Below are 12050 nucleotides of genomic sequence, written 5' to 3' on the forward strand. Positions count from 1 at the left end.
AAAATGCAGTGTGCAGAAGGGTGTGAATGGTTGCTCATTTCACTGAGTTGCCTGCCCTCCAAGGGTTGCAGTGTTGTGGGTTAAGAGGCAGAATTGACTTATTTTCACAGTGTACTTCATTTCCATTAACAGAATCTCCTCTAATTTTTGCTTGACCACAATATTGTGACATCTGTCATGTTTTAGAGGTAGGTTAGGACGTGTGCTATACTGGGTGGGATAGACACAGTTGAAGGGGACCTGGCCCTGTGCAAATGTGAACCCAACAACAACAACAACTCTTCTTCTTTCCTTGGTAGCTAAGTTTGCCGGGAAGTAACATTTCCATCTCGATTTCAGTGATTAGGAGTGACATCCTCTTTCTACAGCCATCTGGGGTGTGAAAACAAATACATCTCTGTGGTCCAAATTGATCCAGAAAGGTGGAAAGAAAACCGAGGGCTATCAGAAAAATTATCTCTCTTTGCCTCGCTGCTTTCCACCCGCTCTCGTTGTTTCGTTTGCTGACTTGTATTTCCTCCCACTCTTCAGCTGGGCCAAATTTGACTCTGTCTGGTGGAGGCAAGGGCAGAAGCAGTGTCAAGCCTGTTGGGAAAGGGGGAGAGGGGTGGGCCTGGGGTTCTTGGGGTTGAGATAGCTTCAGGGCTGGCAAGGTGACTCCCCCAGCACCTCCCAGGCCCCACTCCAAGTCCATTTCTAGGATCCTGACTGACTTTGGCAGTTGGCTGCCGATGGAAGAGGGTTTCCATGGCAATGTACCAGTGCTGCTTGCTCCCTCCTCAGCACTCTGCCTCCCATTCCCTCCCTCTCCCTCTCCTCACCCCCCTCCCCAGCCCTCCTGTTTCTCAAGCCTGTTGCCATGGAAAAGTCATAATCCACAACGAATTTCAGATCCCCCCACACCCATTGGGGTTTGGGTTTTTGGTTTGGCTTTTTTTTGCATGCTAAAAGTTTGCTTTTCAGTTTAATGTGTGGGTAGGGAAAGCTGTATCTGCCTCTTTGAAACCTTGTGCCTTGGCAAGAGGGAGGTCTTTATCCTGGAATTGGAAGTCCTCCTGGAGGGAGGGTGGTAAGAAGCTCTGCATGGGAACTCCAGCTAATGGACACCCCATCAGGGTTATGGCCTTGAGAAGTGCTTACGTGGCATTGGAGTTTATGACCAGATTTTTGAAGGGACCGTGTCATTTGGCATCTGAATTGATGATGTATAAGCACCCAAGACATGTTGGAGGAAAAGGAGGAGTGAGAGATTTCTGAAAGGTGCCTCCTCTTGAGGCTGCTTTTTCTGAAGTGGCTTTGGTGACTGCTGCCAACAGAAGAGGGTGCAGACAAATCATGTGCTGCCACAGTGTGTGTATAGCAAGAGCTGTGGGAATGAGGCAGCTGAAGGTACTGAATGAGACCAGAGCTAGAGCCCACATTATTCCATCCCACCTGGTGCTCCAGCTGATTCCCAAGCTTTCAGGGTACGTCCACATCTATCAGGACCTGTAGATGAGATTTGTGGGTTATATTTTAGTTTGTTAGCTTCAGCACCAATTAAAGATGAAAACAGGTAAATTTCTGAGAACTGGTTGAACTGGAGGGAGCTGTGGTATGATAATAGATGTGGAGCTTGACCCTCTGATGCACTTTCCATGGAAATGTTCTGGTCTCACTCCAGGGACACTTGTTTCCATCTGTTCTATGTTCAGATTTCCCACCGTGGACACTGTGGCCTGGAATGCTGAGATGCTTGCTGGAAAACTGTTTTCACTGTATTTCTAGGACCAAGGAGTCCTGTAAGTCTCCTGAGCAAAGAAATATTCTTGTCAGATTTCCCACTCTGACTTTCAGGAGGGAGAAGGAATAAGGTTCAGATAATATATCCCAAATTTGGACCTTGTACTTATTTCAGACCTCCTGAGAGTCTTTTATTGGATGCAATGTTAGTATCATGCCTGAGGCTTCTTTAGAGTGACCTTTTCTCAGAGAAGAAGCAGAGAAGTAATTCAAGATCAAATGCAACTCTAGAATAAAATGGCACATTTATTTCGCTGGAGATGAAGCAACATGGGCTGAAGTTGACTCTTTTCTTGCTTCAGGAAACCCTGAGGATACATGCTCTGTTTCATTTTTATATATATGACTATGTTCAGGTGGTCTGCTGCAGTATCCTTATCTATTCATCATGGTTACCTCTCCCCATTGTCTGTGTGTACCAGGCATCTGAGTCACTTGCTGCTCACCTGACCTCAGATGCTGTAATGGTCATGGAGTCTGGCCTGGACATGTGGAGTAGGGGATGGAGTGTAACATTGAGTCTTTTCAGACTGTTAGAAAAACTGTTGGTTTACAAAACCATTGTCATTGTGCTAGGTCATTTTAGAGCCTCTTCTTTTGGATTAATCCTTGGAAGGTGATGGATTTCCTACTGCCACAGAATGTGGTCTGCCGCACAGAAAGCAAAAAGCCAGATCTCTCAGCAATGCTTACAAAAAGCCTGATCTGTCAGCAGAGCTCTACCTTTTTCCTTGGCAATATGCCTTTACTCTGTTCTAGACAAACATAATTTCTTCAGTTCCATGCCCTAGGTTATTTGTCTACTTCCATTTTCAACCTCTTCTCTCCTCCTCTTGCTGAGGAGGAAGCCTGAGAAGTTGCAGTGGCGTGTTGGGCGCCTACCAGGTGGACCCCATCTCTGTGTTTCACACAGGCTTCTGAACACCTAGCAGCAATTGGGAAAATTACTCAATCACTACCAATCTCATCTAGGAGTTGAATTATTTACCAGAATGCAGTATTTCCCTTCTTTTTGCACCTGTCAGACCTCAGGGATGGATCCCAAAAGATTTTCCAGAACACTATATGAAAAAGTAGGAGTGCACTGATCATATCAGCAAACCAGTCACCCTCCTCGTGCTTAGCAAGACCTTGTGTAGCCCCAGATCTCTCTCTCTCTTTTACCAAAAGAAAGAGAGAGAGAGAGAGGCGTGTAAGTTGATTTAACAGAGCCTGGGCTACAAACTACATCACAAAACACTCTACAAAGTTAATAATACAAGGCACAAGTCGGATATGATATAAATGATGTAAATGTGTGAACTCTGAGTAGGACTTTGGCAGTGTTCCCAGCCGTGTTCAAAATGTACCCATGATATTTCTATCTCCCATATTGGGAACCCACTAGAGACAGGCATAAAAGACTTAGGTTGGGTTTATTATCCGTATTTATCATTCATTTCAGAATAGCATCTTCCTCCCACACTGATCCATCCTCACGGCACTACATATGCACCCAGCTCAAAGCAGGATTCTTCACACCCTGGCTTTTGGGGCAAGAGTTGAGAACGGTGAGATAGGCTTGAAGTGTGTGTTGGGAAACCCAAAATAGATGGTGCAAGGGAATATGGACTCTGTAGCTATACAGGTGGAATTAACAGAAGCAGTTTGCAAGTTGTCAGGACATGGGACTTTGGGACAGAAAGGAGGCATGTCTGAGTGTAGGAAACCATGTCAAAAACTGGAAGGAACTTCTTGGTATTTATCTCTCTTTTATATTTTCCCAGTGTTTGAAAAAGGGATGATGTCAGTGAAAGAAGAGCACAGAGGTGTTATTGCTGTGACTGGGGTGGGTATAAGCAAAGGTTGGGGGCTGAGGATTTGCAGGGTAATTTTGGACCTGGGACCTGGGGTCCAGGGAGCACCCAAATGGGGACACCTTGACTTTCAGAGCCTTGCTGTCCCAGTCAGAGCAGAGAAAGTACCAGTTGTGCAGTTGAGCTGGCTGCAATGAAGGCAGCAGTGTAACAGCAGTGGCTGTGTTGGGAGTGCTGATGCAAGTGGCGGAAGAGCCAAAGGGAAGGATGGCAGACATGGCAGATTGGGTGGAGAAGCAGCCGCACAGGGAAGGGGCTGATGGTGAGGAGGCTACTAATTGCACCAAGTGTTGTTGGAGTGCTAACTACAAGTGAGGACAAGGATGACTAATTACAGACAGGATTGTGAAGAGGAAGAGGAGGCAGGCTCGAGGAGGAGTGGTGAGGTCTGTGATTATGGCACTTGGTAACGAAGAAGATGCTGATCAGTGCGTGACTACGAGGGTTTGAGCTCTGGTATTAACCAAAGCTGTGTTCTTCACATGTGCCAGCTTGTGCCTTTCTTGCTTCTCCTTCTATCTTACTCTTTTTTTTATTTGCTACTGCAGCATTTTCCCTCTTTGCACGTAGTGTGGAAAGAAATGCATTAAGGGTTTCATGTGGAAAAAAAAAATGGAATTAAGAAATCTTAATTTAGACACTACCCCATTGGTGATGCATCCTGTGCCCCTTGTCACACAAATGTTAGCTGGGAGCCTTCTTGAAAGAAAGAGGTTTTCCTAATGCTACAGGGGAAAAAAAAAAACCAAACAAAAAACACAAGAAAGCTTAAAGGAAACGGGGAAAATAAAAAAAAATGAACCCTTATAGTCCTGAGACTTTCCTCAGCCCAAGGAAGGGTTAATGCTTTAAATGCAATGTAATTTCAGCGGCAGTAAAGAACACGTTTCCATGGAAACATCAACCCACAGAGGGAGAGAAAGAGGGAGAAAGGAGAGGGAACAGCAGCAGAGGGAGAATGGCTCCTCTGGTGAAGGAAGAGCAACCTCCAGACCCTCCTTTCCCAGTTACAGACAGGAGTGATTATTTGTTTATTTTTTGAATCGATTTCCCCTTGGAAGTGTTTTAGGGAAGAAAGTGATAGGGTGCCAGCTTGGCCAAACTACTAGAGACCCAAGAAAATCCAGTCACACTTTTTGGAGTGAGTCTCCTTGCAGGCGTGACTCTGCTCCTGCCAACACTGTGAATTCATTGCCCCTTGCAAATGTGCGAATGCCTCCAACACTTGATAAACTTGAATAACCCCAAAATCACTAGTGGTTTCTCCTTGGGTCATAAAAGTCGAGCTAGTTTGCTTTTTCTGAGAATATAATAAAAGGATTTATTTCAGTCTCCAACTGGTTTAGCTTTGCCTGGCTTCTGTCAGTGAGATGGACCTTTCTGGCAGATTTGAGTGGTTTTCCATAACAAAAATGTTATGAAAGCTCTATAGGAAAACTGACATGTTCACCTGTTTGCTGGTCTTGACTCCCAGGATAGAAACTGGAGTGGCCTCTGGTTAAATAGCAAGATGCCCTGATGGCTGGCTGCACCCCAGCATACCAGCCTCCTTCAGAAGACCAAAGAGGTCCTTGACATGCACATCTGCTCAGCCAGATTTTTTAAGCCATGGTCCACAGCCATGCGAGATTTCAAAGGGATGTACAAAAATTATTAAGAAAAGTAAGGCTGCTGTCAGTGGGATTAAATTCGTTGCATAGGGACAGTAGTTCAACTGGAATATTTTTTTACAGCTCTTCAAATTGACAGAGCTTGAAAGACATCATCCTGGGTGAAAAATCACTGAAGAGCCTCATTTGACTTCTGTTCTGTGACTGCTTCTCCTATCAATGATTGTATGACTGTGCCTTAAGACAGATAAACAGATCTGAAGGACATCTCCTAACCTTTCAGCATTTGTTTTATTCTAGTGGTATGGCTTTCATCAGTGACCTGTTAGTTGGTGCCAAGACATAATTATGACCCATTGTCGGCTGTTCTGACAAATGTAATTTTCCATGCTTTTACTGCCCCATGTAAGCTGATTTTTAGTCCTTTCATATGAAAGAAATACCTTGAAAGCTATTTTTGCTTTGGAGAAAAGTGATATGTTATCTGTACCTAATGAACAAGGAAGGATGTAAAGGTGTAGCAATAAAAAAATAATACTTTAAAAAAGTAATTGGCAGGAATTTAATAACTCTGTAAAGCTTTCCAGCTTGATCCAATTTTGGACTGAACATTTAGTTTTTATTTTATGCAGTGACTGTAACAATTTTGACCTTAAAGCTAATTTTCTATTAGCTATTTTCTGTTACTTAAAGGTTTGGTGAGTCAGTTCAGAATTATATTTGTTTTTATCAAAGCTTTTCTGGCTAAAAAAACCTTTCTGAGAATAGGCTGATTTCCTATGACATTTATAGATAGTTCCAGCTTTAACAGACTATGCTCTTAGAACATTTTTCCTTATTTCTGTTTTATTTCCAGTGGGGCCAGAAGATGTAGAGGTATATTCCCTAGCTACTTAGGACTGTGTAATTTTCCCAGGGGAAAAAAAAAAGGACAAAAAAATATATAAGTTTAGAAGAAATCAGAATTTTTAAATGAAGTATTTGGGGTTTAAAAGGGAATATTTTGACATGGAAATCCTATATGCTGTCTCTTGTGATTAGGAGCATGGGAATTTTGTATTCCTATTTCTCCTTCACAAAACTTAAACTAAATATTCAGTGATCTTTCTTCCCCTGTTGAGGTAATGCTGTTCCTTGTAGGATTCTTTCCATGTGGCACATCACAGATGCGTTTTAACTGGGACTCTTTTCCACAGAAGAAAGGGTGGAAGGTGTCACACAACAGACCAGACTGTGTGGGAGCATGATGATACCGGAAGCTTCATCTTCTGTCCAAAATTACCAAAGTTTTCAGATCCTGTGTTTCTTCTTCTTTCTAACAAAACGTTGACCTCTTCATGAGAAAATGTTGTGGCCACATTCTTATCCCATTTAAAAAGTGGTTTTGCCAGATAATTTTTCATGGCCCTGGCTTTTGTGAAAATAGGTTAGTCAGGATGTCTGTGAGAAAAAATTGTCTTTGGCTGAAATTTCAAGATATTGCTGTGACCAGCATAGCCCACAGGGCAAAATCAAGATTTATCTCGCTCTTCTTCCCATGAACAGGTTACCTCATCCTATCATATATTTGTTTATCCTACAAGTCACATACAGTCTGGCTTTGGGACTGTCAGCAGCACCCTGGCAGAGGGAGTGTGAAATGCCTCTCGGCCTGAAGGGCACCTCTTTCCCCGTTAGTGACTGCATAGGATGATAAGCAATTGGGAGATCAGGTCCTGGATGACAATATGTAGACAATATGTATTTACAATATGTATTTATTGTGAAAACTCTGAAGCTCACACAAGCAGACTTCCACCTTGGTGTCATTACTGTCATGTCTGCCCCAGGCTGGAACCCGTGGTCCCTTCTGAGGGGTAATTCAGTGACTCCCCCGCCCCGTCTGCTTCCTGATGGATACCTGTCTGTGAGGCAGAGCCCTGTGGTGCAATGATGAGTTTCCCCTTACATTCTCAGGAGGGAGGCTGGGGGCTGCACACGCTGTGGAAAGTGAGCTTTGCTTCTCATTCTCAGGAATGGTCCCGTCTCATTAGGATCAAGCAATGCGTGTAGGAAAGCAGCCCTGCCATTGCTGTGGCTGCCTGCATCCTCCAAGGATAGATATATCCTCAGTCCCCAGGAGCTGTCATCTCAGAGTCTTTGTGAAATGACAAATTCGTGGTAGATAAATAGAAGAAATGGGAAACAAAGTGGAAGCACAATTTTTTTTTTTTATATTAAGAGAGGGATTGATGGAAAAGATTTATCCTTCCACTGTACATAGGAGCTTTCACTTGGAAGTCTCAGCACACATACACATTATTTTCAAAGCAACTTTGTTAAATATAGTGGAGAAAAAGCAAGGATAATTCAGTAGAAATTTGTCTTCCACCAGAAATGGTTATTTCAGAGGTCAGGATCAAACACCAAAAAAATTAATCTTCTTAGAGGTGAGGGGCCAGTCTCAGTGGATTGACCAGTATCACTCCATTGATGTCAAATGAATATCACTGATTTATTGCAGCCCAGTAGCTGCCCTCTTGTCTTCTGAAAAGGTGTGGACAGCAGAGACAAACCAAATGAATCTCTTCCATCTCTGTTATCTTTTAGCCTGAGGGATATTTCCTAATCTAGATGATCTCCAAATCTTTTTGCTTAATGAAAACGATCTTGAGCTCTGGGCATTTCTCTAAGGCTACTGGTCAGATTGATTCCCAGAAGTAATTTAGGCTATAGTCTGGGCAGATCTTCTGCTCCAGGAGGCCTATACAATTTGGAAGTTGGTAGCACTCTTTTCTACTCTTTCTGTCTTACAGTGCATTTCCCCATATTCAGTGGTACCACTGACAGTGAAGGAGAAAGAAATAAATGAAAGAGTGAAATACCATTCCCTTAAGATTTACTTTTCCTAGTCAATGATTGCTTCTGGTTTTTTTTTCTAATTTGTTTTGGTTTTGTTCTTCATTATAGCCTCTTGTTACATAAAATCAGCTGCACTTGTGCCCTTTGCATGGAGTCCTTTTGCTCTAAATTGTTCCTGACACCAGGCAGATGTTACACAGACACAGCCAGATGTGCCTGCCTTTCACAACTCCGTGAGCCACTGACAGCGCAGCCCGAGAGGGACGGTGCAGGGCAGTGAGCAATGAGAGAACCTCTGAAAGGCTCAGCCAGGATCAGGATTTTCAGGACAGATTCCATGGGGAAATTTGATCAAAGGCCCAGGCAGAGCCTGTTTTTGCCTTTTTTAGGGTGAACGGTTGGGTTTGATATCCTGTGGAGCCTGTCTTACCTCAAGAGAACTCATGCAGCACAGCTGGGTCTGGATGGCTCTTGTGTCTGAGCTGGCTGTGCTCTGAGGCAGAGGCAGCCACAGAAATTTTGAACAATGGTATAGAGAAATAATATCTGTATTATTTTAAGCCTTCCATGGGTTTAGAGAATGGAGGTATAAATCAGAAGCAAAAGGGATCAGTTGAGGTTTTCTCATTAAAAAAAAACAACACTACTTCAGTCACTCCGATGAAGGCGTTAACAGCATAGTTAGTGCTGGTTAAGTCTTTTATCTGTCAATCACTTGCCCCTTGAAGGTCAGAATTCCCATTTGTAGATCAATATACTGGTCCTAGACTCCCTTTTCCCTGCCCTATGAGTGCACCATCCTTTTGTGGTGCACATCCTTTTGTCTGTCCATCCTTGTTTGGGAGCAGGTGTAAGGATGGGCAGGACCCTGCTGCAGGGCTGGATTAATGTACTCTGCCCTGGTTGTTTGCATCAGGCAAGGCTGGGTTGGTCTTGCTGGTGCTGAGAGAGGGACCGTGGTTTAGAGCTGTGGGCACTCCTACTAAAATGCAGTAACATGCTTTAGCTTTTTTGCTCCTTCCTGGGTGCAAAGTGGGTCTGTTCCCTGATACCTCAGACTGGTGAATTTTTAACACTGTCTCTAGGGGGAAAAAATGGCTATTTCACCATGCAGATTCTGTGGAGTAAAGGACTTTCACTGCTTTCATCTCACTGCTGTTATGATTGACCTCAGTGTTTCCCATTACAGTGAGATTCCGGACAGGATGGTGGTGGTATGCATCCCCATCCCTTTATCCTGCATCATATTCCACCTGCCTTTTACCCTGCAAAAGTAAAAGGTATCCCACAGCTTTTCCTTCCCCACCCTCCACCTACACCTTGTTTTTCCCTCGTGTGCTGGGCTGCAGAGATGACTCCCCAGTGCTGACTGTGGAGAGGCTGTTTTATTTATATGGTCTGTCTTATTCAGGGAAGCGATCGATGGAAGGATAATCACGCCATTTCAGACAGACTGCTTGTCTCACTGAAGCATAACAAGCACTGACAGGACGCAGGGAGGGTGTGTGTTTGTGTGTGTGCTGCACACATGTGAGGCAGGGAAAGCGACAGAGTGAACCGATGCAATGTCCAAATTTGCCCCTCCAGTCAGCTGGCTTAGGAGGAGCTGATTCCAGGCAAGGCACTGGAGGCAGAAGTAGGAGTGGCAAGTGCTGATTTCAAATGCGTCTCCTTCACAGCTGTCTCTGGGGCAGAAGAAATTTGAGTAGCACCCTTTCTGTGTTCCCTCAAGCCCCCTGTGCCCACCATCTGCCTCTCCAGGCTTTCTCCATCACGGCTGAAGCCATTTAAAATGCCATCATCTCTCTGCTGGTCCTAAATTGGCCATCTGATGTGGTTTTAATGCTCTATTAGCTATGCTTTAAAACACTCTCCTTTAACTTGCAAGGCTGACAGATTTATGTCCAGGATGGGTGATGTTACCTCAGAGCCCAGGATGGGGCTTAGGTCCCCCTGGGTGTAATTTGCTTTGTGCCCAAGGGCATGTCCCATTGCTCCTGCCTGCTTGTCCATACCACAGGGCTCACGGTGTCAGCCTGCTTCCACAGGCTGTGTATGTTTTGCTCTCACCCGTCTTGAGTTTGGGCATTGCATCCGCTGCATCGCCACTGGGCTGGCAAAGGGCTCAACCCTTCTGTGCTTGTATCAAGTAGTTCCAGAAATTGCCACGTAAGCAAAATCTTTTGCTGAAAGGTGATTCTAGCAAATTAAATTAAATTGCCTGTGTCAGCCCCCACCATGCCCCCTTTCTCTTTCTCTAACTCTCTCCATCTTGGAGTGCCAAACATGCGGGCATTAAAATTTTCTCAGGTAGTTTCCTCCTGGTTTACGTAACCTGCATGCACAACCTGCTTGCCCTCCTGTTGTGCCCCCGTTAACTCTGGTGGCTCAGTTCAGACATGTCAGCGAGGCTCTCAGCCCCCTGCTTGCCTGCTTAGGGACTGGAGTGTGTGCAGGCTGTAGGGAGGAACCAAATCCCCCTGGCCAGAGCAGGCAGCAGTGGTGCTGGTGTGCCAGGGCAGCAGTGCTGCTGAAGGGGGGGACTGCTGCTGCAGTAATGATGGAGGGCAGAGCCACTCGAGTGTGGCTGCCTTGCAGCGTGCTGCTGACTCGGCCTGCCTGGGAGTCCTTCAAGCCCTGATGCTTTGTCACATAGGCTCAGTGCACCCGAGCAAGCCCTGCAGCTCCCTGCGAGCTGCTCTCACCCTGCATCCCTGTGTTAGCTGGCAGCATAGGTACAGGAGAGCAGGGAAAGCTGGGGGGGGATGCCACTCCTTCTGCACTTCTCCTGCAAACTTTTGTAAACATATTGCTAATGGGTTGGAGAGAAAACACTGAAGAGTTATATTGCCAAATTTGGAGACTAATTTCAGTCATTAAGGTGTGAAGCAGGGGATTTTAGTGCTGCTTTAAGTTTAAATCTCAAGGCAGCTCCAAGGATTGGAGTCGTTGATGATCCCGCCTTGATTATTATTAGAGGTTCTAATCTTTCCAGTGAAAATGAGCATAAATGACACCCTCTTGTCTCATATCTGTTGCTGATTTCTGTGAACTCTTCTTGTCAAGCTGTGCAAGGGAGATTCCTGTAGTGGAATCGTTCTTGGGTGTGAGGAGAAAGAGGGCTGAGAACAGTTTAATATTGGTGTTTGCTTAATTAGATGTTGGCATTGCTTACTCATTCCTGACAGATAAAGCTGCAACTCCCATCAGGCTAATGGCATCCTCATCTTCTTGGAGCCTTTCTTTGTCTTTGCTCCGGTGGCCAGTGCAGAGAAGTCATGAAGTCTTGGTCCACGGGAAGATCCCTCCCACCAGAGCCTTAATTAGGTCTTGTAGGGTGCACATACCAGGCAATTCCTGAGTACCAGAACAATTCACACAGCTGGGGAAAAAAAAAAAAAAAAAAAACCCAACAAAAAAACCAGAAAAAGAGCATGGGATGTTTTATGCCATTACGAACAATTGCATGGCTAAGATTTTCTGGTTGGAGGATGTTTTGGGGTTCACTCAATGTTTGGGTTCCAAATGGCTTTGGTTTTTGGAAAATAACCAATTGTCTGCCTTTGAAAACTGTCCTGTTGCAGATGTTTCATGCTGGGCTCCCTTATGGCTGTATTTCCAATGCTGAACACGTCCCTTGAAGGTCACAAATTGGATCAAGTGTGGAATTTCCTTTAGAAATAAACATAATTGCTGATTGCACTTTGCAATGGGGAGTAGATGAGTTTGGTTGATTAATGTAGTTAAAACAAAAAAGTTTGAAAAAGGAAGAAACTAAAAGAATGCCCTGCTTTTTTATTTGTTTGAAGAAGTTTCCCTGATACAATGATTTCATTAGATTAGCGGGGAGGTCTCTTTGTGCAGATAGTAGGAAAGCATGAACCCACCAAAAGAACAGATTTTTTTCCCCTCTTATTTATTTTCTTGAAATTGGTTCAAATTGAGTTCATAAGGGACAAAT

The sequence above is a fragment of the Haemorhous mexicanus genome, chromosome 5, assembly GCF_027477595.1.
Source record: "Haemorhous mexicanus isolate bHaeMex1 chromosome 5, bHaeMex1.pri, whole genome shotgun sequence".
Taxonomy (NCBI): Eukaryota; Metazoa; Chordata; class Aves; order Passeriformes; family Fringillidae; genus Haemorhous; species Haemorhous mexicanus.